Source organism: Mobula hypostoma, chromosome 3 (genome assembly GCF_963921235.1).
Source record: "Mobula hypostoma chromosome 3, sMobHyp1.1, whole genome shotgun sequence".
In the NCBI taxonomy this organism is placed as follows: Eukaryota; Metazoa; Chordata; class Chondrichthyes; order Myliobatiformes; family Myliobatidae; genus Mobula; species Mobula hypostoma.
This window is the reverse complement of record NC_086099.1, coordinates 50,162,546-50,190,096: the sequence shown is the minus strand read 5'-3', so window position 1 is coordinate 50,190,096 and position 27,551 is coordinate 50,162,546. Positions and strand designations below refer to the sequence as shown.

General features: G+C 44.8%; 1 long non-coding RNA gene across 1 annotated transcript in view; it reads right to left on the bottom strand.

The window, feature by feature from the left end:
- The window catches only part of LOC134343408 (uncharacterized), a 59,135-nt gene extending 31,847 nt beyond the window's left edge, over nucleotides 1-27,288 (bottom strand). The window contains exons 1-2 of the long non-coding RNA XR_010017218.1: nucleotides 27,203-27,288; nucleotides 22,427-22,586 (exon numbers count right to left, since the gene is read on the bottom strand). This is a non-coding gene — a long non-coding RNA (uncharacterized LOC134343408). The remainder of the gene's footprint in view (nucleotides 1-22,426; nucleotides 22,587-27,202) is intronic.
- Between the last annotated feature and the right edge of the window lie 263 nt (nucleotides 27,289-27,551).

The window sequence follows — 27,551 nt, the reverse complement described above, 5'->3', positions numbered from 1 at the left end:
TCTGGTCTTCTGCCTGCTCCGGATCTTTTTATTGCTAACTGCTGACGGGACATCAACTGTCTCAACTTCACCACACCTTGTTCCAATTCCAACCTCACTCCTTCCAAACGCTCCACTCCACTCCACTCCTTCCAAACGCTCCTCTCCACTCCCTCCGCACCAATCCTAACCTTAGTATAAAACCCGCCAATAAGGGGGCTGCTGTAGTAGTCTGGCGTACTGACCTCTACCTTGCCAAGGCACAGTGACAACTCGCTGATACCTCCTCTTATTTACCCCTTGAACATGACCCCACTAAGGAGCACCAGGCCATTGTCTCCCACACGATCACCGACCTTATCAGCAGTGGGGATCTCCCATCCACTGCCACCAACCTCATAGTTCCCACACCCTGCACTTCCCATTTCTACCTCCTACCCAAGACTCATAAACTTCCGTGTCCAGGTAAACCCATTGTTTCAGATTGCTCTTGCCCTACCAAACTCATTTCTGCATACCTCGACATTGTTTTATTCCCCCTTGTTCAATCCCTTCCCATCTATCTTCATGACACTTCTCACACTCTGGATTTTTTCAATGATTTCAAGTTCCCTGGCCCCCATCATCTTATTTTCACCATGGATGTCCAGTCCCTATTGTTACGTACCCCGTAACTGGGTTGCCAAACCAGCAGAAATGGATCACTCAGTTGGAGTCTGGAGTACTAGAACTAAGAAAGTTTTATTAAAGAAACAAGCAACACATTAATCGAAAGGATAATAAATGCAACAGTTCAGCGATGATAAACGCACATGTGCACAGAATTAAGATAACAGCATCAATCAAGCTCTATCGTTGTCTAGGGGTAAATGACCAATTTCAAAATGACTCAAAGTTCAGTCCAGTTAGTAGTTCAGTTCGCAGTAATCGTTGCCATGGCAGTGGACAACGTGGGGGAAGAGAGACATAGAACAGGAACAACTGATCATTCAGAACGGCTTCACTCACAGACCAGCAAGATGGCTCACAGACCAGCGAGATGGCTCACAAACAGCTTTTGGGCAGGTCCTTGGTGATGTCACCTGAGGTCACCGACTGTGACCTCTCCTCCAGATGCGGTCGATCCTCTGCAGTGAACCCGGCACCCAGGCAAGGGCGGACACACACCGGGTTCCCGCTGATCGTACCTTTCCACCCTTGTCGTTGTCTGGTACTTCTCACCCACTCGTGAGAAGCGCACCGCTTCCAGGGTCTCGTTACCTCGGGTGGCGTGTGTGTGTCTTAGCGAACCTGTCCCTTTTTATCCCCCTGCTGGGGTATCGCCTGTCCATCACTTCAAACAGTTCAGGGTTCAAAGGGGGGAGCCGCTCCAGACAGCTCTCTCTCCCACATCCCTTCATTACACATCTCCAGACGCTGCTCCATTGTTCCTTATCTCTCCTTCCCCTGAGGGCAGGTGGCAGACCAACTGCTGATGCCACTGATGCTAGCCCAGGCCAGCAAACATCTTAATTTTATGTGTATTCTCGTAACACTATATACCTCCATCCCCCACCAGGAAGGTCTCTAAGCTGTCCGTTTCTTCTTGGATTCCAGACCCAACCAGTTCCCCTCTACTACCACTCTCCTCTGTCTAGCAGAATTGGTCCTTACTCTTAATAATTTCTCCTTTGATCCCTCCCACTTCCTTCAAACTAAAGGCGTAGCCATGGGCACCCGTATGGGTCCCAGCTATGCCTGCCTTTTTGTTGGCTATGTGGAACAGTCCATGTTCCAAGACTATACTCATATCTGTCCCCCACTTTTCATTTGCTACATCGATGACTGCATTGGCGCTGCTTCCTGCACGCATGCTGAGCTCATTGACTTCATCCACTTTGCCTCCAACTTCCACCCTGCCCTCAAATTTACCTGGTCCATTTCCGACACCTCCCTCCTCTTTCTTGATCTTTCTGTCTCTATCTCTGGAGACAGCTTATCTACTGATGCACCACATATAAAAGTTGCTGGTGAACGCAGCAGGCCAGGCAGCATCTCTAGAAAGAGGTACAGTCGACGTTTCGGGCCAAGACCCTTCGTCAGGACTAAGTGAAGGAAGAGCTAGTAAGAGATTTGAAAGTGGGACGGGGAGGGGGAGATCCAAAATGATAGGAGAAGACAGGAGGGGGAGGGATAGAGTCAAGAGCTGGATATTTGATTGGCAAAAAGGATATGAGAGGATAATGGGACAGGAGGCCCAGGGAGAAGGAAAAGGGGGAGGGGGGAAAAAACCCAGAGGATGGGCAAGGGGTATAGTCAGAGGGACAGAGGGAGAAAAAGGAGAGAGAGAGAGAAAGAATGTGTGTATGTAAATAAATAACGGATGGGGTATGAGGGGGAGGTGGGGCATTAGCAGAAGTTTGAGAAGTCAATGTTCATGCCATCAGGTTGGAGGCTACCCAGACAGAATATAAGGTGTTGTTCCTCCAACCTGAGTGTGGCTTCATCTTTACAGTAAGGGAGGCCGTGGATAGACATATCAGAATGGGAATGGGATGTGGAATTAAAATGTGTTGCCACTGGGATGTTTGCATTATCTACTGATGTCCATTATAAGCCCACAGACTCTCACAGCTACCTGGACTATCCCTCTTCCCACCCTATTACTTGTAAAAATGCCATCCCCTTCTCACAATTCCTCCATCTCCACCGCATCTGCTCTCAGAATGAGGCTTTTCATTCCAGGACGAAGGAGGTGTCTTCCTTTTTTTAAAGAAAGGGGCTTCCCTTCCTCCACCATCAACTCTGCCCTCAAACGCATCTCTCCCATTTCACGTACATCTGCTCTCACTCCATCCTCCTGCCACCCCACTAGGAATAGGGTTCCCCTGGTCCTCACCTACCACCCCACCAGCCTCCAGGTCCAACATATAATTCTCCGTAACTTCCGCCACCTCCAAAGGGATCCCACCACCAAGCACATCTTTCCCTCTCCCCCACAACTTCCTGCTTTCAGCAGGGATTGCTCCCTACGCGACTTCCTTGTCCATTCGTCCCCTCCATCCCTCCCCACTGATCTCCCTCCTGGCACTTATCCTTGTAAGTGGAACAAGTGCTACACATACCCTTACACTTCCTCCCTTATCAACAGTCAGGGCCCCAGACAGTCCTTTCACGTGAGGCGACACTTCACCTGTGAGTCAGCTGGGGTGATACACTGTGTCCGGTCCTCCCGGTTTGGCCTTCTCTATATTGGTGACACCCGACGCAGATTGGGAGACTGCTTTGCTGAACACCTACGCTCTGTCTGCCAGAGGAAGCAGGATCTCCCGGTGGCCATATATTTTAATTCTACATCCCATTCCCATTCCGATATGTCAATCCATGGCCTCCTCTACTGTCAAGATGAAGCCACACTCAGGCTGGAGGAACAACGCCTTATATTCTATCTGGGTAGCGTCCAACCTGATGGCATGAACATTGATTTCTCTAACTTCCGTTAATTCCCCTTCTCCCCTTCTTACCCTATCCTTAATTTATTATTTATTTATTTTTATTTATTTCTCTCTTTCCCTCTCACAATAACTCCTTGCCTGTTCTCCATCTTCCTCTGGTGCTTCCCTCCCCCTTTCTTTCTTCCAAGACCTTCCGTCCCATGATACCCTCCCTTCTCCAGACTTGTATCCCTTTTGCCAAATCAACTTCCCAGCTCTTGGCTTCATCCCTCCCCCTCCTGTCTTCTCGTATCATTTCGGGTCTCCCCCTCCCCCTCTCACTTTCAAATCTCTTACTATCTCTTTTTTCCATTAGTCCTGACAAAGGATCTTGACCCAAAACATCGACTGTACTTCTTCCTATAGATGCTGCCTGGCCTGCTGCAGTCCACCAGCATTTTGAGTGTGTTGCTTCAGTTAACCATGTTGTCTGTGGTGTTTAGTATCAGTTCTCTCTTGTCTTGTAGCCCTTCGTGGCTTGTTATTTTTGCAATCTATTATTAAAGTTATAGTTCATTCCTCACTTGCTTTGCTGCTCTGCTCTTGAGTCAAGCCATTACATTTCCTGGGGCGTGCTACTTATATTCGCTCACCTAGAAATATTGCATCGTTCATTTGTGGCAATCACATCATTTCTTTGAATCTCATCCAGACAAATCCATGTTGGGCTAAATGAACTTGCAAGTTTTCATCAAGCCTTGAGTTCAAGTATAAACACTCCAATGAAGAAAACCTCTGCCAATTTACTCTTACATTGCAATGCAAATGTATTTTTATCAGTAGCAAATACAATGGTAGCGTGTCAATGTTTAACTTATAGTTATACGCCGCCTCGCACTGTTTCAGGGAATATCCTGAGACAACATTCTGTAACTCTGTTTTAACGGTTGGTTCCCCTTCCAGGTTATTTTTGAGATAACAAAAAAATCTGAAACATAATATGAGATCATTTTGTTAAATTCTTTATAGAAACCATTGAAAACTACAGCACAGAAACAGGCCTTTTGGCCCTTCTTGGCTGTGCCAAACCATTTTCTGCCTAGTCCCACTGACCTGCACATGGACCATATCCCTCCATACACCTCCCATCCATGTATCTGTCCAATTTATTCTTAAATGTTAAAAAAGAACCTGCATTTACCACCTCGTCTGGCAGCTCATTCCATACTCCCACCACTCTCTGTGTGAAGAAGCCCCCCCTAATGTTCCCTTTAAACTTTTCCCCCTTCACCCTTAACCCATCTCCTCTGGTTTTTTTCTCCCCTTGCCTCAGTGGAAAAAGCCTGCTTGCGTTCACTCTATCTATACCCATCATAATTTTATATACCTCTATCAAATCCTAACCTATTCAACCTTTCTCTGTAACTGAGCTTCTCAAGTCCTGGCAACATCCTTGTAAACCTTCTCTGCACTCTTTCAACCTTATCAATATCCTTCCTGTAATTTGGTGACCAAAACTGAACACAATACTCCAGATTCGGCCTCACCAATGCCTTATACAACCTCATCATAACATTCCAGCTCTTATACTCAATACTTTGATTAATAAAGGCCAATGTACCAAAAGCTCTTTTTACGACCCTATCTACCTGTGATGCCACTTTTAGGGAATTTTGTATCTGTATTCCCAGATCCCTCTGTTCTACTGCACTCTTCAGTGTCTTACCATTTACTCTGTATGTTCTACCTGGGTTTGTCCTTCCAAAGTGCAACACCTTACACTTGTCTGTATTAATCTCCATCTGCCATTTTTCAGCCCATTTTTCCAGCTGGTCCAAGCCCCTCTGCAAGCTTAGGAAACCTTCCTCACTGTCCACTACACCTCCAATCTTTGTATCATCAGCAAATTTGCTGATCCAGTTTACCACATTATCATCCAGATCATTGATATAGATGACAAATAACAATGGACCCAGCACTGATCCCTGTGGCACACCACTAGTCACAGGCCTCCACTCTGAGAAGCAATCCTCTACTACCACTCTTTGGCTTCTTCCATTGAGCCAATGTCTAATCCAATTTACCACCTCTCCATGTATACCTAGCGACTGAATTTTCCTAACTAACCTTCCATGCGGGACCTTGTCAAAGGCCTTACTGAAGTCCATGTAGAAACATCCACTGCCTTCCCTTCATCCACTTTCCTGGTAACCTCCTCGAAAAACTCCAATAGATTGGTCAAACATGACCTACCACGCACAAAGCCATGTTGACTCTCCCTAATAAGTCCCTGTCTATCCAAGTGCTTGTAGATTCTGTCTCTTAGTACTCCCTCCAATAACTTACCCACTACCGATGTCAAACTTACCGGCCTATAATTTCCCGGATTACTTTTCGAACCTTTTTTAAACAACAGAACAACATGAGCCATTCTCCAATCTTCTGGCACCTCACCCGTAGACACCGACATTTTAAATATTTCTGCCAAGGCCCCTGCAATTTCAACACTAGTCTCCTTCAAGGTCCGAGGGAATACCCTGTCAGGTCCTGGGGATTCATCCACTTTAATTTGCCTCATGGTACCAAGCACCTCCTCCTTTTCAAACTGTACAGTTTCCATGATCTCACTACTTGTTTCCCTTAATTCCATAGACTTCATGCCAGTTTCCTTAGTAAATACAAATGCAAAAAAAACATTTAAGATCTCCCCCATTTCTTTTGGTTCCACACATTGCCGACCACTCTGATCTTCAAGAGGACCAATTTTATCCCTTACAATCCATTTACTCTTAATATACCTGTAAAAGCTCTTTGGATTACTTCACTTTGACTGCCAAGGCAACCTCATGTCTTCTTTTAGCCCTCTTGATTTCCTTCTTAAGTATTTTCTTGCACTTTTTATACTCCTCAAGCACCTTATTTACTCCCTGTTTCCTATACATGTCATACAACTCCCTCTTCTTCTTTATCAGAGTTGCAATATCCCTTGAGAACCAAGGTTCCTTATTCCTATTCACTTTGCCTTAATCCTAACAGGAACGTACAAGCTCTGCACTCTCAAAATTTCTCCTTTGAAGGCTTCCCACTTACCGATCACATCTTTGCCAGAGAACAACCTGACCCAATCCACGCTTTTTAGATCCTTTCTCATTTCTTCAGATTTGGCCTTCTTCCAGTTTAGAACCTCAACCCTAGGACCAGATCTATCTTTATCCATGATCAAGTTGAAACTAATGGTGTTATGATCACTGGAACCAAAGTGCTCCCCTACACACACTTCCGCCACTTGTCCTAACCCGTTTCCTAATAAGAGATCTAATATTGCATCCTCTCTAGTTGGCACCTCTATATATTGATTTAGAAAACTTTCCTTCATTTTTACTGATGTTTTGAAAAACTGGCAATCTGAAGTAAACACAAAAAAAGTGCAAGGATATCTCAGGCAAAGCAGAATCATTTGAAAGGGTAACAGACTACACTTTTCAAAAACGTTTCAGGTGTAAGTCCCAGAACACTTCTGGTTTTAATTTTTAATTTTAGTTCAAGCTTATTGCCATAGTAGGAAGAAATAATAACTTGAAAAAAAAGGACACAAGGATCATGAAACTTACAAGTTCAAGTTTAATTATCATTCAGTGAATAGTCATGAATACAGCCAGTCAGGACAGCGTTACTCTGAGGCATAATTAATCCTCACTCAGTACTTTGCATGCTGGCTGAATACCAACTTTGTTTTGACTGCTCAGTGCAGCCAGAGCCATCCAAAGTGGTCATGAGTTCCTCGTGGAAAAGAGAAACAATATTATGTGTGGCTAACAGTTTGTATAGATAGGCATTGGTGGTTAACAGGAGGTATATCCTGGTAGCAGCAGTTGCCTGATGCTTTCAGAAACTCAATCTGATCTGGTTAATCCTGAATAAAGCCATGAAATGGGAATGGCCATCTCCACTTGGACAAAGGACATGCAGAATATATCTACTTGCTGAGGAAACTAGAAGAATTTCTAGCAACATGCTGTAAAGTAGCTGGAAAGGCTAGGTTGCAGTCAATGCCTGGAGCCAAGTCTCAAAGCTGGTCAAGGAAATGAGTGGCCAAGCTCAAAGAACGATTCCTCTCCTGACCACCTTTCTCAGTTCATCACATCTCAATCATTTCAAAGCCAACAGTCATTGCCAATCAGTACTCTGAACTCATTGTCAATCAGTACTCTGAACTCATTGTCAATCTGTACTCTGAACAAGCATTCAAATCGCTTGCATAGTGTGGTTATAAGCTTAGCACAGCTGTAAAGCATCATACGCATATTCCTCGGTGGCCTTAGACGCCACCATGGCATCAGTCAACACTACAACTTTGCATCAGCTCAGCTACAAACTGTGACCATAACTTAAACAGTAACATCAAGGATGAATCAACATAGATCAAGATATGGATCACGGGCCCGAGCTGGGGAAAAGGATATTGCTCCTCAAAGAGCAGGGCCAAGGTCACATGACTCAAGAGATTTCTGCAGATGCTGTAAGTCTTGTACAATGCACACCAAACCCTGAAGGAACTCAGCAGAGTTTATTTCCCTCTTTAGAAGCTGTTCCAGCCTTTTGTGCAAGGCCACGTGAGTTCTGGTGAGCATTTCAAACATTGATTTGTAAAGCTACTTCGGGATGCTTATTTCAAAGCTGCTGGTGAATGCAGCAGGCCAGGCAGCATCTCTAGGAAGAGGTACAGTCGACGTTTCAAGGCGAGACCCTTCGTCAGGACTAACTGAAGGAAGAGTTAGTAAGAGATTTGAAAGTGGGAGGGGGAGGGGGAAATCCAAAATGATAGGAGAAGACAGGAGGGGGAGGGATGGAGCCAAGAGCTGGACAGGTGATAGGCAAAAGGGATATGAGAGGATCATGGGACAGGAGGTCCGGGAAGAAAGACAAGGTGGGGGGGAACCTAGAGGATGGGCAAGGGGTATATTCAGAGGGATAGAGGGAGAAAAAGGAGAGTGAGAGAAAGAATGTGTGTATATAAATAAATAACAGATGGGGTACGAGGGGGAGGTGGGGCATTAGCGGAAGTTAGAGAAGTCAATGTTCATGCCATCAGGTTGGAGGCTACCCAGACGGAATATAAGGTGTTGTTCCTCCAACCTGAGTGTGGCTTCATCTTTACAGTAGAGGAGGTCGTGGATAGACATATCAGAATGGGAATGGGATGTGGAATTAAAATATGTGGCCACTGGGAGATCCTGCTTTCTCTGGCAGACAGAGCATAGGTGTTTAGCAAAGCGGTCTCCCAGTCTGCGTCGGGTCTCGCCAATGTATAGAAGGCTACATCGGGAGCACCGGACGCAGTATATCGCCCCAGCCGACTCACAGGTGAAGTGTTGCCTCACCTGGAAGGACTGTCTGGGGCCCTGAATGGTGGTAAGGGAGGAAGTGTAAGGGCATGTGTAGCACTTGTTCCGTTTACACGGATAAGTGCCAGGAGGGAGATCAGTGGGGAGGGATGGGGGGGGACAAATGGACAAGGAAGTTGTGTAGGGAGCGATCCCTGCGGAAAACGGGGGGGGGAGGGAAAGATGTGCTTAGTGGTGGGATCCCGTTGGAGGTGGCGGAAGTTACGGAGAATAATATGTTGGACCCGGAGGCTGGTGGGGTTGTAGGTGAGGACCAGGGGAACCCTATTCCTAGTAGGGTGGCAGGAGGATGGAGTGAGAGCAGATGTGCATGAAATGAGGGAGATGAGTTTGAGAGCAGAGCTTTGCTGAACACCTACGCTCTGTCTGCCAGAGGAAGCAGGTTCTCCCAGTGGTCACACATTTTAATTCCACATCCCATTCCCATTCTGACATGTCTATCCACGGCCTCCTCTACTGTAAAGGAAGCCACAATCAGGTTGGAGGAACAACACGTTATATTCTGTCTGGGTAGCCTCCAACCTGATGGCATGAACCTTGACTTTTCTAACTTCCGCTAATGCCCCACCTCCCCCTCGTACCCCATCCATTATTTATTTATATACACACGTTCTTTCTCTCTCTCTCTCCTTTTTCTCCCTCTGTCCTTCTCACTATACCCCTTGCCCATCCTCTGGGTTTTCCCCCCTCCCCCTTTTCTTTCTCCCTGGGCCTCCTGTCCCATTATCCTCTCATATCCCCTTTGCCAATCACCTGTCCAGCTCTTAGCTCCATCCCTCCCCCTCCTGTCTTCTCCTATCATTTTGGATCTCCTCTTCCCCCTCCCACTTTCAAATCTCTTACTAGCTCTTCTTTCAGTTAGTCCTGACGAAGGGTCTCGGCCTGAAACGTCGACTGTACCTCTTCCTAGAGATGCTGCCTGGCCTGCTGCGTTCACCAGCAACTTTGATGTGTGTTGCTTGAATTTCCAGCAACTGCAGAATTCCTGTTGTTTGGGGTGCTTATTTATTTGTTTTGTTTCTGTTCTGACCAGGCAAATGAAATGATAATCAATAACAGGAGGAAACTGGGGTATAGAATAACTGACAAAATAGGAACTGCGTTGAACAAATGCCTTGTTCACAGACAGAACATGGCCTCCTCACATTCTCCTTTGCCCCCTCCTGCTGCTTGCTTTCAGCTGCTGCTCCTGGCAGTTGCCTGCTGATAATCACCTGCTACAGCATGGCGCAAATTACCATGACTCCTTACCTGCATGCTGTGTTCAACAGAGCTCCTTAGGATGCACAGGCACCAATGTCTTTGCTACAACAAAGAAATACTCTGTACCACCTTTCTCATGGCTCCGTCCATGCAACCTGTGCGTGACCGTGTTGATCACCAGACACACGAGTGAATTCCCTTTGCTGCCTTTGCAGGGCTTGTCGGTGTAATACAACAGCAAAAAGGAAGGAGCACCACAAAAGTCAGGCATTGTAACTGCTGCCACAATATCAAGCATCGACTGCAAAATGCTTAGTATCTGATCACACAAAAGCTAAATATCAAGGGATGCAATCCCAACTGATTGCAACGCACTTCAGAGTTGCCATGCAACACCTGAATGACATACATGAAGCCAAAGGCCTAACAGCACCGGCATCATTAGGAAAATGCCAAACCTCATTAAGCCACATAGCCACTACACCTGTTTCTTTGGGGATAATTAGCCAATAGATGAAGGGTGCAGTTGGGGTGAGCAGGAGGCACCTTGCCCTGTTTTGAGCTTAGTGCCCTGCATGGAGCCAATAATGAGGACATCTTTATTGTTACACTGATGTAGAAAATCCTGCTCCATTTCAAGAAATTCTTCCAGTAAATTGCTCTGCTTATGTCCTGTGCTTATTCTCTGAGGCATGTTATACTCCAGGAGAATGCAGTTTAATTAACCTGTTTCCACAAGCAACCATTCCAACAAGGGAGATAAAACATATCAGTTAGCCGAGGGCCTATGCCACCTGCAGCGACAGGGGAACTGCAGGAATCTGTCGTAAGGAAATGGTAACAATGCACTTGGGAAATAATTATAGATAGGATCAGTGAGAATCAACGTGGATTTATGAAAGGAAAGTTACTTTTGACAAATACATTAATGCTTTGAGATTATAATCAGCAGAATAATTAAGAGCAAACCAGTTGATTTGGTGTTTTTGATTTTAAAGACTTTCAATGATGAGTTACACAACAGCTTGTTAAACAAGATTAAAGAGGAGTGGCCTTATCCATGTGAAAAATGAGAACTGGTTCATTGAGATAAGCCAAAGAATAAATGGATTCTTATTAGGGTAAGAGGCTGTGACCAATGAGTGGCATAGAGATCAGTGGAGGCAACAGTTATTCATCTATTTCAATGATTTGGATGAGGGTGTCCAAGTTTGCTGATAACAGTAATAGTGAGGTCCCCGCTACTCTTTGTGTGTCACTCTGGTGGGAATCATCATATATTCGTGTTTAGGACTGCTACAGCTGAAATCCACAATCACAGCCACTGGTACTTCATTAAACAGCATCGTTTTAGGAAGTTTGAAGAATCTATTGATACTCTAAATTGACAAACCTCAGATAAGGAAATCTGCAGATGCTGGAATTTCAAGCAACACACATCAAAGTTGCTGGTGAACCCAGCAGGCCAGGCAGCATCTCTAGGAAGAGGTACGAAGGGTCTCGGCCCAAAACGTCGACTGTACCTCTTCCTAGAGATGCTGCTTGGCCTGCTGCGTTCACCAGAAACTTTGATGTGTGTTGCTCAGATGGCAAACTTGGGTTGTGAGTGGAGTTCCCCTTTGAGAAAACTGAAGTGGGGACACCATGCCAGTATGCAGGTACAACTGATACGTGTAGGTCTTAGACTTCCATTCCTGACTATCCTGCTGGCAAATGTACAGTCTCTGGAAAATAAAACTGAAGACCTCAGAGCAAAATTGCTGTACCAGAGAGACATCAGGGTCTGCTGTGTGCTCTGCTTTATGGGAACATGCTTCACACTGGCAATTTCGGATGCAGAGCTGCAGCCTGATCCCTTCACCATTTTCCATAAAGACAAGCCAGTTCAGTCTTTTATAGACAGAGGAGGTGGTGTATACTTTATGATGCACAAACATAGCAGTTCTGTCTCAGTCCTGCTCACCTGACCTGGAACACCTCGTGATCAAGTTCATCCACTTTAAGTGCCGGGTGCACTTTCCGCCAACATCAGATAGGCACCGGAAGAGTTGAGCAACGTAATCAGCAGGCACAAAACTGTTCTCCCTGATGCCTTCCCTATCATTGCAAGGAATTTCAACCGGGTAAGCTTGAAGAAGTCTCTGAACCACTACCACCAACGTATCACCTGTGGAACCAGAGGAGCCAATGCACTTCACCGCTATTATACCACCATCAAAAATGCTTACTGTGCCATCCCATGCCTGAACTTTAGAAAGTGTCACCTGGCTGTACTTCTATATGCAGGGACTAAAGATCACAATACCACTGGTGAGGACCAAGAAGGTCCGATCAAGTGAGACGGAGGAGCACTTACAGGACTGCTTTGAGTTGGTGGACTGGTCAATATTCAGGGATTCATCTTCAGGTCTGAATAAATATGCCACAGTTGCCACCGACTTCATCAAGACCTGTGTGATTGAACGTGTCCCTTCGAGAACATACAGAACATACCCAAACCAAAAGCTGTGATGAACCAGGAGATTTGCAATCTGCTGAGGGCTAAATTTGTGGCATTCAAGACTAGTGATCCAGAACTATTCAAGGAGTCCCAGTACGACCTACAGAAAACTATTCTAAGGGTGATAAAACAATTCCAATTGAGGTTAGAGATGGAGTCTGACGCACATCAGCTCTGGCAGTGTTTGCGCCATTACTTCTTACAAAGCTAAAATATAACATCATGAATGGCAGTGATGCTTCACTCCCAGATGAGCTCAACGTCTTTTACGCATACTTTGAAAGGGAGAATAAAACTACATCGGTGTGAGTCTCTGGAGCGTCTGGTGACCCTATGATCTCTGTCTCGGAGACCAGTAACAAAGCATCTTTCAAGAAGGTGAACCCTCACAGGGTGTCAGGCTCTGATGGTGTACCTGGTAGAGCTCTGAAAACCTGTGCCAACCAACTTGCAGGAGCATTCTAGGACATGTTCAATCCCACCTGCTTCAAAAGGGCGAAGTGTCCAATATGAGCAGGGTGCCTCAATAACTATCACCCACTGGCACTCACACCTACTGCTCTGAGAGATTAGTCATGACTAGAATCAATTCCTGCCTAAGCAAGGACCTGGACCCACTGCAATTTGCCTTATCACCACAGTATGTTTGCAGTCTGGCTGGCTCCCCACTCGGCCTTGAATCACCTAGACAATAGTGATGCTTATATCAGGCTGCTGTTTATTGAATACAGTTCAGAGGTTCAACACCATTATACCCTCAGTACTAATCGACAAGTTCCAAAACCTGGGTGTCTGTACTTCCCTCTACAACTGGATCTTTGACTTCCACATCAGGAGATCATAGCCAGTGCAGATCGGAAATTACATCTTTCTCACTGACAGTCAACACTGGTGCACCTCAAGGATGCATGCTTAGCCCACTGCTGTAGTCTCTGTACACCCACGACTGTGTGGCTAGGCACAGCTAAAATGCAATCTATAAATTTACCAATGACACAATATTTGTTGGCAGAATGTCGGATGGTGATGAGGAGTCATACAGAAGTGAGATAGACAATAGACAATAGGTGCAGGAGTAGGCCATTCATCCCTTCGAGCTAGCACCACCATTCACTGTGATCATGGCTGATCATCCACAATCAGTACCCTTTTCCTGCCTTCTCCCCATATCCCTTCACTCTGCTATCTTTAAGAGCTGTATCTAACTCTTTTTTGAAAGAATCCAGAGAATTGGCCTTCACTGCCTTCTGAGGCAGAGCATTCCACAGAACCACAACCCTCTGTGTGAAAAAGCTTTTCCTCAACTCCGTTCTAAATTGTCTACCCCTTATTCTTAAACTGTGGCCTTTGATTCTGGACTCCCCCGACATCGGGAACATGTTTCCTGCCTCTAGCGTGTCCAATCCCTTAATAATATATTTTTCAATCAGATCCCCTCTCATCCTTCTAAGATAGATCAGCCGGTTGAGCGGTGTTGCAATAACAACCTTTCAGTCAGTGCCAGTAGGACCAGGGAATTGATTGTGGACTTCAGGAAGAGGAGGACAAGAGAACATCAGTCTTCATTGAGAGAACTGGAAAGAGTGAGCAGTTTCAGGTTCTTGAGTGTCAACACTTCTGAAAATCAATCCTGGGCCCAACATATTGATGCAATTACAAAGAAAGCAAGACAGTGGAGTTTGGAGTTTGAGGATACTTGGTATGACCATAAGACCATAAGATATGGGAGCAGAATTGGGGCTACTTGGCCCATTGAGTCTGCTCCACCATCTCATCACGGTTGATCCAATTTTCCTCTCATCCCCAATCTCCTGCCTTCTTTTTTTATTTATTCATTTACGGTATGTGGGTGTCGCCAGCTAAGCCAGCATTTATTGCCCATCCCTAGTTGCCCTTGAGAAGGTGGTGATGAGCTGCATCCTTGAACCGCTGCAGTCCCTGAGGTGTAGGTACACCCACAGTGCTGTTAGGGAGGAAATTCCATGGTTTTGACCCAGCAACAGTTCATATGTTTCCAAGTCAAGATGGTGAGTGACTTGGAGGGGGATTTCCAAGTGGTATCTGCTATTCTTATTCTTCCAGATGGTTGTGGGTATGGAAGGTGCTGCCTTAAGAACTTTGGTGTGTTGTTGCCGTGCATCTTGTACGCTGCTGCAACTGTTCATCGATGGTGGAGGGTTGGGTGTTTGTGGAAGGGGTACCAATCAATTGGGCTGCTTTGCACTGGATGGTGTCAAACTTCTTGAGTGTTGATGGAGCTTCACTCGTCCAGGCGAGTGGTGAGTATTCTATTACACTCCTGACCAGAGTCTTGGCAATTGGGAACAGGACGTGAGTTACATGCTGCAGGATTCCTAGCCTTTGATCTGCTCTGGTAGCCGCGGTATTTATATGGCTAGACCAGGTCAGATTCCTGTCAATAGTAACACCTAGGATGCTGATAGTAGGGGATTCAGTGATGGTGAGAGCCTCCCTTGTTGGAGATGGTCATTGCTTGGCACTTGCATGGCTCGAATGTTACTTGCCATTTGTCAGCCCCAGCCTAGATATTGTGCAGGTCCTGCTGCATTTGGGTACGAACTGCTTCACTATCTGAGGGGCCACGAATGGTGCAGAACATTGTGCAGTCATCCGCGAACATTCCCACTTCTGACCTTATGATGGATGGAAGATCATTGATTCTCCCCATATCCCTTCATGCACTGGCCAATCAAGAATCTATCAACTTTTGCCTGAAATATACGTAAAGACTTGGCCTCCACTGCTGCCTGTGGCAAAGAATTCCACAGGTTCACCACCCCCTAGCTAAAGAAATTCTGAAGCTGTGTCTTCTGGTCTCAGACTGTCCCATCATAGGAAACATCCTCTCCACAGCCACTCTATCAAGGCCTTTCACCATTCGATAGGTTTCAACGAGGTCAGCCCTCATTCTTCTGAATTCTAGTGAATACAGGCTCAGAGCCATCAAATTTTCTTCAAATGGCAAGCTGTTTAATCCTGGAATCATTTTTTGTGAAACTGCTTTGAACCCTCTCCAGTTTCAGCAGATTCTTGCTAAGGTAAGGGGCCCAAACCTGTCATAATACTCAAAGTGAGGCCTCAGCAATGCTTTGTAAAGTTTCAACATTACATCCTTGCTTTTATATTCTAGTCTTCTTGATATAAATGTTAACATTGCATTTGCCTTCCTCGCCACAAACTCAACCTGCAAATTAACCTATAGGGAATCCTGTACATGGACTCCCAAGTCCCTTTGCACCTCAGTTTTTTGTATTTTCTCTCCATTTAGAAAATTGTCAACCCTTTCATTTCTTCTTTCATGACCATGCACTTCCCGACACTATAGTCCATCTTCCATTTCTTTGCCCATTCTCCTAGCCTGTCTAAGTCCTTCTGTAGCCTTTCTACTTCCTCAAAACTACATGCCCCTCCATCATTCTTCATATCGTCTACAAACATTGCAACAAAGCCATCAATTCCATCATCATCCAAATCTTTGGCATGTAACATAAAAAGAATCAGTTCCAACACAGACCCTATGGAACAACACTAGTCTCTGGCAGCCAACCAGTAAAGGCTCCCTTTATTCCTAGTCTTTGCCTCCTGACAATCAGCCACTGCCTTATCCATGTTAGAGACATTCCTGAAATACCATGTAGCTTGTTAAGTAGCTTCATGTGTGGCACCTTGTCAAAGGCCTTCTGAAAATCCAACTACAGGACATCAATTGATTCTCCTTTGTCTATCGTACTTGTTATTTCTTCAAAGAACTTCAAAAGATTTGTCAGGCAAGATTTTTCCTTGAGGAAACCATGCTGACTACAGCCTGTTTTATCATGTGCCTCCAAGTACCCTGTGAACTCATCCTTAAAAATCGACTCCAACATCTTTCCAACCACTGAGGTCAGACTAACTGGCCTATAGTTCCCTTTCTTCTGCCTCTCTCCCTTCTTGAAGAATGAAGTGACATTTGCAATTTTTCAGTCTTCCAGAACCATTCCAGAATTTAGTGATTCTTGAAAGTTCTTTACCCATGCCTTCACAATCTCTTCAGCTACCTCTTTCAGAACCCTGGGGTATACACCATCTGGTCCAGGTGATTTATCAACCTTCAGACCTTTCAGTTTCCCAAGAACCTCTCTCTAGTTATGGTAACTTCCCACACTTCATGCCCCCAACACCTGGAACTTCCACCATATTGCTGGTGTCTTCCACAGTGAAGACTGATGCAAAATGACATCAAAGCTTCTCACAAATTTTTACAAATGCACCATGGAGAGCATTCCAATGGGTTGCATTGCCATCTAGTATGGAGAGGCCACTGCACAGGATCAGAAAAAGGTGCAAAAGTTTAAATTCACCTAGCTCTATCATTGTCACCACCACGGATTCGGCAGCGCAGTAGATACGGCAATTGCGCTTGTGAATTTGTACATGTCAGCTAATTATTATTTAATCGTGATGGTATTTAACTCCATACTTGTTGTCGTAGTGCTTGTCGAGACTTGGACAGAGCACAGCAACACATTGCTGCCTGTTTGCTTTTGGCCTTCCCTGAGAAATTGGAATTTCGAGTCAACTACTCTGAAGACTAGCAGTATTCGTTTAATGTTTAGATTTTCTTTTCAGCTTCAGTGTAGGGTTCGTTTCCCATTTGCGAGTTTTAGTTAATGGCCCTTTTTGGCCTAGCATTTATTGTCTATTTTCCCTTTAACACTGTTCACATTAAAGTTTGTGAGCTATCGACCTGCTTCAGCGTCTCTCACTCCACACTTGGTCCATATCCGAACCTGGTAACAATCATGGGCACTACCCTCCCCAGCGTCCAGGACACCTTCAAAAGGTGATGCCTCAAAAAGGCGGCATCCATCATCAAGGATCCCAACCATCCAGGACATGTCCTCTTCTCACTGCTATTATCAAGAAGGAGGTACTGGAGCCTGAAGACATACACTCAGCGTTTCAGGAACAGCTTCTTCCCCTCAGCCATCAGATTCCGGAATAGAAAATGAACCCATGAACAGTATTTCTCCTCTCTTTTTGCCCTATTTATTTAATTTCTTATACACGGTGGATTCGAGTTCATTGGGACACATCAGGACCAGTATAGTTTGGCCTAATAAGCAGCTGCCCAATTATCTGAAGATTCATAAAAATAGATAAAAAGTTATAGAAAAGTAAAACTACCATTTAACTGAGTAACAAATTACACATTGAAGTGGAAAAGCCATTGCACTGAGGGATTTCCACTTTCTTGTCCTCAGATGTCCAGGTCAGGTGGGATGAGTAGGTATCACAACTGGGGTATTCCCAGGTTGCGGTGGATGACCATGACTTCTTCTAGAACATAAGAAATAGGAGCAGGAGTCGGCCGTCTGGCCGATTGAGCCTGCTCCGCCATTCAATAAGATCATGGCCGATCTGGCCATGGACTTATCTCCACCTACCTGCCTTTTCCCCTTAACCCTTAATTCCCCTACTATGCAAAAATCTACCCAGCCTTGTCTTAAATATATTTACTGAGATAGCCTGCACTGCTTCATTGGGCAGAGAATTCCACAGATTCACCACTCTCTGGGAAAATCAGTTCCTCCTCATCTCTGTCCTAAATCTACTCCCCCAAATCTTGAGGCTATGTCCCTTAGTTCTAGTCTTACCTACCGATAGAAACAACTTTCCTGCCTCTCTTATCTATCCCTTTCATAATTTTATATATTTCTATAAGATCTCCCCTCATTCTTCTGATTTCCAGTGAGTACAGTCCCAGGCAATTCAATCTCTCCTCATAGTCTAACCCCCTCATCTCTGGAATCAACCTGGTGAACCTCCTCTGCACTGCCTCCAAAGCCAGTATATCCTTCCCCAAGTAAGGAGACCAGAACTACACACAGTACTCCAGGTGCGGCCTCACCGGTACTCTGTACAGTTGCAGCATAACCTCCCTGCTCTTAAATTCAGTCTCTCTAGCAATGAAGGCTAACATTCTATTTGCCTTCTTGATAGCCTGCTGCACCTGCAAACCAACCTTTTGTGATTCATGCACAAGCACACCCAACCTCTCTACACAGATTACCATTTAAGTAATAATCTGGTCTTCCACTTTTCCTTCCAAAGTGAATAACCTCGCATTAACCAACATTGTACTCCATCTGCCAGACCCCTGCCCATTCATTTAGCCTATCTATATCTCTCTGCAGACTCTACACAACTTCGGCAAAATTTGCTTTTCACCTCAATTTAGTGTCATCAGCAAACTTGGATACAGTACACCCGAGTCCATCTTCCAGCTCGTTAATGGATATGGTGAACAGTTGCGGGCCCAGCACCAATCCCTGCGGAACTCACCACTGATTGCCAACCAGAGTAACACCTATGTATCCCAACTCTCTGCTTTCTATTAGTTAACCAATCCTCTATCCATGCTAATATATCACCCCCAACGCTATGCATCGTTATCTTGTGGATACTGTAAGTCTTTTATGTGGCACTTTATCAAACGCCTTTTGGAAATCCAAGTAAATAACATCCATCTGTTCCCCTCTATCCACTGCACTCATTATATCCTCAAAGAACTCCAGTAAGCTTGTCAAACAAGATCTGCCTTTGCTGAACCCATGCTGCATCTGCTTGATGGATCCATTTCCTTCCAGATGCAAGAATCTCCAACCTGTTGGACAAGCTCAAATGCTAAGGCTCCTTCAGCACTGTCTTTTCGATCCAACTTCCCACCTAACTCGCGGTCACTCCCTCTTGTGCCTGACCACAGATCGAATTTGAGGGAACCACAATAGGGTCCACCAGCCCCCACATCATGTAGCTACAGCACATCACCTGATCCAGCATCATCCCTTTATTTAAGTAGCTGTAATTTAGTGACTTTTTATTCAACCATTGCAAAAGCCTTACCTGCTACTTACCTGTGCCTCCTCGCCAAAGCCTCAAGTTCCCACTCCTATTCTGGTCCATTCACACAATGGCCGCTCTGCTTTGACCCTGCTTTACTTTTATTTGCTCCTGCTAATGAATGGCAAATCAAATGGTCTGCCGCTAATGTGTTGATCACTGCAAAACGCTCCTTTTTTAAATTCTTCTCCCTGACGTGTGCAAAGAACTCTCTCTCTTCGAATAGGTTAGTCTGCTACTAATGCCCTAGCATCACAGAACTGCCTCCCCGGCCATTGGATCCCACTGTAGATCTTATCCAGCAAGTACACTAGAGATGACTTTGCATGCTAGGACAGGCATATCCCTATCTCACTGGGATATGAGACCCTCACCTGGTTTAGCCTGCCTGTCAAAGCTATGTACCGGGTTGTGACTGCTGTCACATGCAATCTTCTATTTGGAGCCACAGGTGAGAGCTCGGTGTCCAGTGGGGACAAAGGTTACATTCAGGATGATTGCTGATCCCTTCAAATTCTTCATAGTTCCCAACTTGATGAAGTGCTGCAGTTGCCTCATTTTTATTCCCAGCCATTTCTGGCATTTCCAAGCCTGAATACTGGAGCTGCAGTGAGCAAAATATTTCTGAATTGTAGTACTGCTTATTATCAAAGACAAAATCACTACTTTTTGAACACACACAGCAACTGACACTATTTAAAACTCTTCGCTCTAAGCGCAGTGTAGTGTCTAATGGCCATACAATACGCATGGGATTGAAACTAATTAGAAAATATTTGTCAGGTCTGCCCCAATTCAGCAAGATGTTTCCCAAATAAACAAAGGAATCCCAGCTATTTTCTCAACTTGATTTTGTCCCAAATAAGTGGCTATCCAAATTAACTGATGACGCAATGAACCAGAATCCAATGTATATATTTCTTAATGCAGTTTATAGTTTTTTTGTAATGTATCCAAAGTACTGCTGCCACAAAACAATAAATTTCACCACAAGTGCCAGTAATATTAAACCTGATTCCAATTCTGTTTCTGGAGGATGCAGAGAGACTTCAAGTGGATATAATCAGGCTCAGTAAACAACTGAGGATATGACAGATGGAATATAACTTGGGAAAAAATTAGTAAAGGTGGAATATTTTAATGGCATGAGACTGAAAGACTGGGTGTCCCAACACATGAATCACTAAAAATTTACCTATGGGATCAACATGGAAATCGGAAGGCAAGTGGAATGTTGGCATACAGAAAGTGGATTTGGATGCATGAGTGGCGAAAAGTTACTGCAATTGTAAAGACCCTTTTGAGATCACTATCTGGAATACTCTGCACTGGACTGGTCTCCCTATCTAAGGGAGGATGGGCTTGCAATTGAAAGGCTGTAACAAAGGTTCATCAGGTTAATGGTGGTTCATCATATAAGGAGAGAATAAATAGACAGAACAGTATCCTATTTGAGGTTCTAAGAATGAAAAACAGGAATGATCATGGCTAGAATATATATACAACCAGGCAACATGACCTCAAAGTGACGGCCAGCCATCTAGGACTGAGTTGAGAAGAAATTTCTTCCTCCACAGTGAAGTGAATTACTCAAGGGGAATTTGGAATTTCTCTCACTGATTAGTTTCATGATTTATAAATGATCAGATATTAACGTAATTAAAAGATTTGTGGTTAGTGATGGAGAGTGGGGCTATGGTAAAAATTCAGGCTTGATCTTATTGAATGGCACAGCAGACACACGGAATCAAATCGACTACTACTGGCTTTGTTTCTTATTCTCTTAAATGCTTCAATATCTGATGCACCACTCCTAATAGGCTAGAACAAATGTGAATAACTAGGATACATCAGACATTGATTTACATATGAAATACTCTAGTTTCCCCGGATCCGTAAGTCTGGGGAAGACAATCTCCGGCCCCGCCAAACGCGTGAGATTGAAGCGTGAACCTACCCCAAAACCTCTTGTTTGTGTGGATACTGCGTCATTTGCTGCCCTGTTACAAATTAATGCCGTGAAATAACAGACAGTACACTGCAGACAATTAAAGGAATTATTATGAATCTGAACTGAAGAGTTAGTAAAGAATAACCAGAAGAAAATGGCCCATTCTAATTAAACAGTCAAATATGCACGAGCTGGAGCTCATCTTGAGCTTCTCTGTCTCTCACACACTGGGTCCTTGGTCAACGTGAAAGCACACACCACCTTCCAAACGTCGCTCGCAATCCATCTCTATCAAACGTGTCTCCCACTGGATCGTATGCTACAACTGGTTCTCCCCAGCATCTTCTCTCTTCATCTCCTCTCGAACCAAAAGCCCAAGACCAACCTTAGTGTCCCTCACCAAGAAAAACTCCCTTTAATTGGATGGCACACATTCCACATCATCCCTCAAATCCAACAATAACCCAAACAGCTCTTACAGAGCTGCTAAATGAAATACCTTCAGCATAACAGTAAAGATGTGAACCAGGGCATTACACATACAACATAGAACAGTACAGTACAGGAACAGGCCATTTGGCCCACAATGTCATGCTGAATTTCTACAGGAATTTGTCACAATGTCATCAACTACAATGTCTGTGCTCTAGATTATGAATTCTTTAAATTGTATTATTTGGAGTGCTTGTAAGGAGGTCTTCGTGCCGCTGTGGAACATTTTAAGAAGGCAATAACTGCAACATAAAACTCCAACAGGATAACAATATATCTGAATTAAATACCATCTTTACAAAGAGCTAGTTTAATTACAGACATTGCCAAGCTTAGCATGTATAAGTTATTCCTGGCTAAGCTTCAGAAACTGCTTTTTAAGCCACCACATGTTTCATGGTAAGGGTTGATAAGCAGAGAGATCTATGACTTAGATTCTGCAGGGATGAAGGACTGGGTTCAATAATTCCAAGTCACAATGGTATAAGACTTGATGATACAGATAACAAGTGACAATGTGATACCTCAGCATTAATTTTACATATTCCACTGAAAGTTCTGAATGAAGATATGGATTTACCTTTCCTGGTCAGTGTTCCAATCCCTTGTCAAATAGGTAAAAAACTGGCAATTTTTGCACTCAGTACACAATTTTTGACAATACTTGACATCTGGGGCAAGAACTGACTCAAAATCATTTCCAGGATAATCGATGTTTACAGCCAGCTTGTGTACACATCCTGCAATGAAATGAAATTAATTTCTTTAGTATCAATTATCTGTAAAAAAAAATTTATTTATTATGACTTGGTCAGGATGAGAACCCAGTTTTGACTTCCATAACATTTGGGCCTGTTTATTACATTGAAAACCATTTCAAAATGAAAAAGTACATAATTAAATCTCAACCAATTTCTAAAAAACAATATCCATGTGACCAATTGCTGTAGTGTACAGTTAATTACACTCATCATTGACCAACGTGGAGGTAGTTGATCACAAATCCACTGAATTACAACCATAGAAGCCTGGCTTCACCAGGAAGATGAAGGGTTGCTCTTGACTCAGTTCAACCTCATGTCCACGAGGAGCAGAATGTATATTCAGTGTCTTATCATCTCATGTTTTGACTCACTAAAGAATTTCATTTTGGTTTCAGTATATTAATTTCTAATACAAATTTAATCCCAACAGTAAAAGCAGCTATCATAGCCATTCTCAATATGTTCTTACATATAAACTTAAGAGCTGTTCGTGGGGAACAGTAGAAGACATTTTCATCAGATCCTGGATTCCACGTGTCAGGAAATGTAGAGGGGGCTTGACCCAAATGCAGAGCAGTAGATACAATTTTGTGGTGAGCATTAATTTTAATAACAAACTGCAGTATAACAAACCATGAGGGGCCACAAAACAAGAGGGAACATATACGTAACACAACAGGACAACAAGGTCAGAACCAACTGGTTGAGGATCAGTGAGCAAGGATTGTGGATAAGAGCTGGGTTTAAATAGGCTACAGGAGATGAGTTGGAAATAAGTGGCTGGGTGGTGACTAGGAGTTGCCTGCCTGTGCAGACCTGATAGGATCCGCTCCACTCCGACAGGGGGCACCCAATGGCTCAGGGGGATCTGGATGGGTCTGGTGGAACTCCTCGATGAGCAATGGATTCAAGATGAAACTGGGCAGCACCCAAGACCTCCCCTCTGGTCTATACCCTTCCCAGTCAACCGGGCACTGCACACCCTGCCCACAATGATGTGAATCCATCAGTCAGTGAACCAGGTACACTGAACCATCCAGAGGTGCAGGCTCGTGTCAGCCGAGTGGTCCATGGACAACGGGCTTGAGGCAGGAAAGATGGAAGGTAGTGGAGATCCTGAGTAACTGGAAATGATAAATAACTGGATTGATGAGATGGGTACTCTTTAAGGCACTAATGAACTACATTGAGATATAGCAGGGATCAGTGCACAGGGGCAGATCTTCTGTGCCAGACATGGTCCCCGGGCTGGAGCAGCCTGAATGGACACAGCCAGCAGTTAGCTTGGCAGCAGTAGGCTGTGTCCTCCTCTAAGCAATCCAGCAGGGCCCTGGTGGATGGGATCTCCACCACTGGCTCCTCTGTGGGAAGGATGGGAGTTGGTGGCCACCGAACACTTCAAGCATCAGAGCAGATAGTCCTTCCATGTGGAGAGGGTAGAGGCGGTGAAGCATCACAGAAACATCTCCAGTTGCTGATTGGCTCTTTCAGACTGATCGCTAGTCTACAGAGGATGGTCAGAGGAGGAGGTAAGGTGCGGAGGAGGGAGCCAGAAGAGTCCCGGTCCCACACAATGTCCTGAAGGAAACTGCGGAGGTGAACTACATAACCAAGTCTCAGAGGCTAACAGAAGCCTTGGGAGGGCAATGAAGTGGGCCACCTTGGAGAACCAGTCCACCACTGTCATGATCACTATGGAAGGTGGCAATCCCATAATGAAATCCATGGCGGTGTGGAACCATGAGTGTTGGTGGATCAGTAGAGGCCGTAGGAGTCCAGACCGCCACTGGTTGGAGGAATTGGACTGGACACATCGAGAGCAGGCAGCAACGAACTGATGTATATCTGCAATCACAGTGTGGCACCAGAAACAGTGTCACTGAAAACTGGAGTCCATTATAAACCTGGATGGCCAGAGAGGGGTGAGGAATGGGCCCACTGGAGGGCCTCACCGTGCACTGCCACCACACGTGCCGTTGTCAGATGTGTCGGCCAGACCAAGCTCATGCTGTAGGGCCTGGCAGATCAAGTTCTCTAGATCCCAGATGATCGGAGTGAGGATCTGCGAGGATGGAATGATGTCTGAAGGTTGATCTCTGTTTCAGCTGAGTCGAATTGTCATGACAGGGTGTCGACTTTCGTGCTCTTGGAGCCAGGTCGGTTGGAGATGATGAAGTCGAATTGCTCAGAGAAGTGAGCCTGACGTGGGTTAAGTTAAGTGTCGTATGAATATGAAGTTCTGGTGGTCAGATCAGGAAGGGCTCTGTGTTTCCTATTAGCCAATGTTTCCATTCCTCCAAGGTCCATGCAACAGAGAGCAGCTCCCTGTCTCCTCCTCCAATACAGCAGCGTAGAGCTGAACTTGCACAAGGAAAAGGCACAAGAGTGTGTCTTCGCATCCAGACCTTGCTAGAAAGGGCATGACCTCAGCACTCATATCAGAAGCATCCACCTTTACCACAAAAGTTCCGGAGGGGTTTGGATGGTGGAGAATGAGAGCAGTGGTGAAGAATCACTTGAGCTCCTTGAAAGCGTGATCCACAGAAGCAGTCTAGGTTATCCGTGAGTTAAGTGATTTGGTGAGGGAGATAAAAGAAGTGGCAATTTAGCTGTAGTTCCTGATGAACTGGTGGTAGAAGTTGGAAAAGTCTAAAAAGCGATGTAGCTGTTTGTGGGAGCGCTGCAGAGCTATTCAACGATGGTGCACACTTCCTCTGGGTCCATGGTTATGCCTTGGGGTGAAAGGACGTACCCCAGGAAGGAAATGACTGGGGTACAGAAATGGCATTTCTCCAACTTGCAATTCAGCTGGGTTTTGAAGAGATGCTGAAGGACTGAACGGACATGATAGATATAGTCTTAGGGGTCCTTGGAGAAGAAAAGGATGTCATTGCGGTAAACAAGCACATTCCTGTTTAGCATGTCTCAGAGAATCTCATTGATTAAGGCGTGGAAAATGGTTGGACCACTGGAAAGTCTGAAAGGCATCACCAATTACTCATAGTAACCAGTAGATGTTATGAACGCTTTCTTCCACTCATTTCCCTGGCGGATGCGGATCAGGTTGTATGCACTCCGTAGATCCAGTTTCACGAAGGTCTGGGCCCCGCCCAATGTTTCAGATGCACTTTCTATTGGTAGGGGCGGGATAGCAGTTCTTAATGGTGATTTTGATGAATTCACAGTAGTCGATGCAGGGAAGAAGACCTCCATCTCTCTTTTTGACAAAGAGGAACACTGTGCCAGATAGGTATTTGGATGGATGAATGAAGCCCTTCTGTAATATTTCAGCGATGTAGTCACTCATGGCCTCGGTCTCAGAATAGGAGAAGGAGAACAGACAACCTCAGGAGGGGTGGTGCCTGGGAAGAGGTCAATCTTGTAGTCGTTTGGTTTGTGAGGCAGAAGGATGCGAGCTTCCCTTTTACTGAAGGCAATGGCTAAGTCATGGTAGTCCTGTCAGAGGTGAGAATCCTCCATTCCCATGGAATTACAGGGTGAAGTCAACTGAGACTGCAGGCAGGTGAATTCCCAACTCAGCAGTGAACCCGATGATCCAGTGGGGGTCATGAGTGGAGAGGCAAGGGTAACCCAAGATGAGAGGGATGTTGGGTGAGTCAATTAGGAGGAATTGGGTGGACTCTTGGTGCTCTCCAATGCTCATTTGCACAGGCTGTGTGCACTCCAGACCCCAAGGGATGTCCATCAGTGTCCGTGATGCAGAAGGGGGTGACAGATAGGCTTTGGTAGGTTGCACGCAATGAGTCCAGTCCAGAAAATTGCCTGCTGCTTCGGAGTCTATCAGAGCCTCCTGTGCATGTACAGCCACTGAGGTGTGGAGGAGAACAGAAATAGTAAGTGGGCAATGGTGCTGGAATGACGGATGCCTACCAGATAGAAGGCCCTTCGTCTCTAGCTAGTGGTGCTGTTTTCCCGGACACAGTGGACTTTCTCTGTGGTAAGCACACAAGTTGTTTCTCCACCAACACCCACGCTTTTGTGCGGGGGGAGGGGGTTAAGGGAGAAAACGTGGGTTCTGGAGGGGTGCTGATGAGGGCACACAGTGTGAAATGGTTCCAGAAGTGGAACTGGTGGAACTGGGGTTCTCACTAGTGACCTGGAGAGCCATTCCATAAAACGCTGTCAATTCAGAGGCCCAGAGTAATGAGGTTTTCAAGGTCATTGGGCGTCTCCTGGATAGACAGCTCATCTTTCAAGTGCTCTGAGAGACCATGCTGATAATGGGCCAACCGTGTTTCCACGTTCCAACCCCACATAATCCATATAATCTTGTAATTCAGATTATTTTAAGACTGATTAAATTCAGATCCAGAATTTATTAGTTGGACAATTAATCAGAAAAACTGTTTATTATCAAAGGTTTACAATTTGCAGATACTTAACGTATTTTTGTTTTGATTGAGAATTTTGGATATCATTCACAATGCATGTGTTTGTCACTGAGCTGCAATGTGCCACACTGGATAAATTATCTTTGTTACCTGGAGTAAGAAAGAAGGGAACTGGTATCATTAAATTCAAAATAATTGCTTTTTGACTCAAAACAGGGAAATGCTGAGTTTTGGACGTACCTGTGTAATTGAATCCACATTTTCTTAAAGAAGATCCTGACATAACTCCCAAAAGCAATGTTATTCTTGATGGAGTTCCTCTTTCATTGTTTTTGAGGTAACAAATGTAGCTACAAATGAAACACAAAGTCATTACAGAGCTTGAATTCTTCACATGATCACTAAGCAAATTTTGTTTTCTTTGCTAACCACTCTGCACAAAAGAGCTTTCTAAACTGTTAATTGGCATTATTTGTTCATGGCAAGCAGACATTTTGAGCATGAAGAAATGCATTTAGAAGTGACAGGAAATCATTACATATGAGGGATCCAAGAATACACTGAAAACTGTGTTGAAAACTGTGATTAC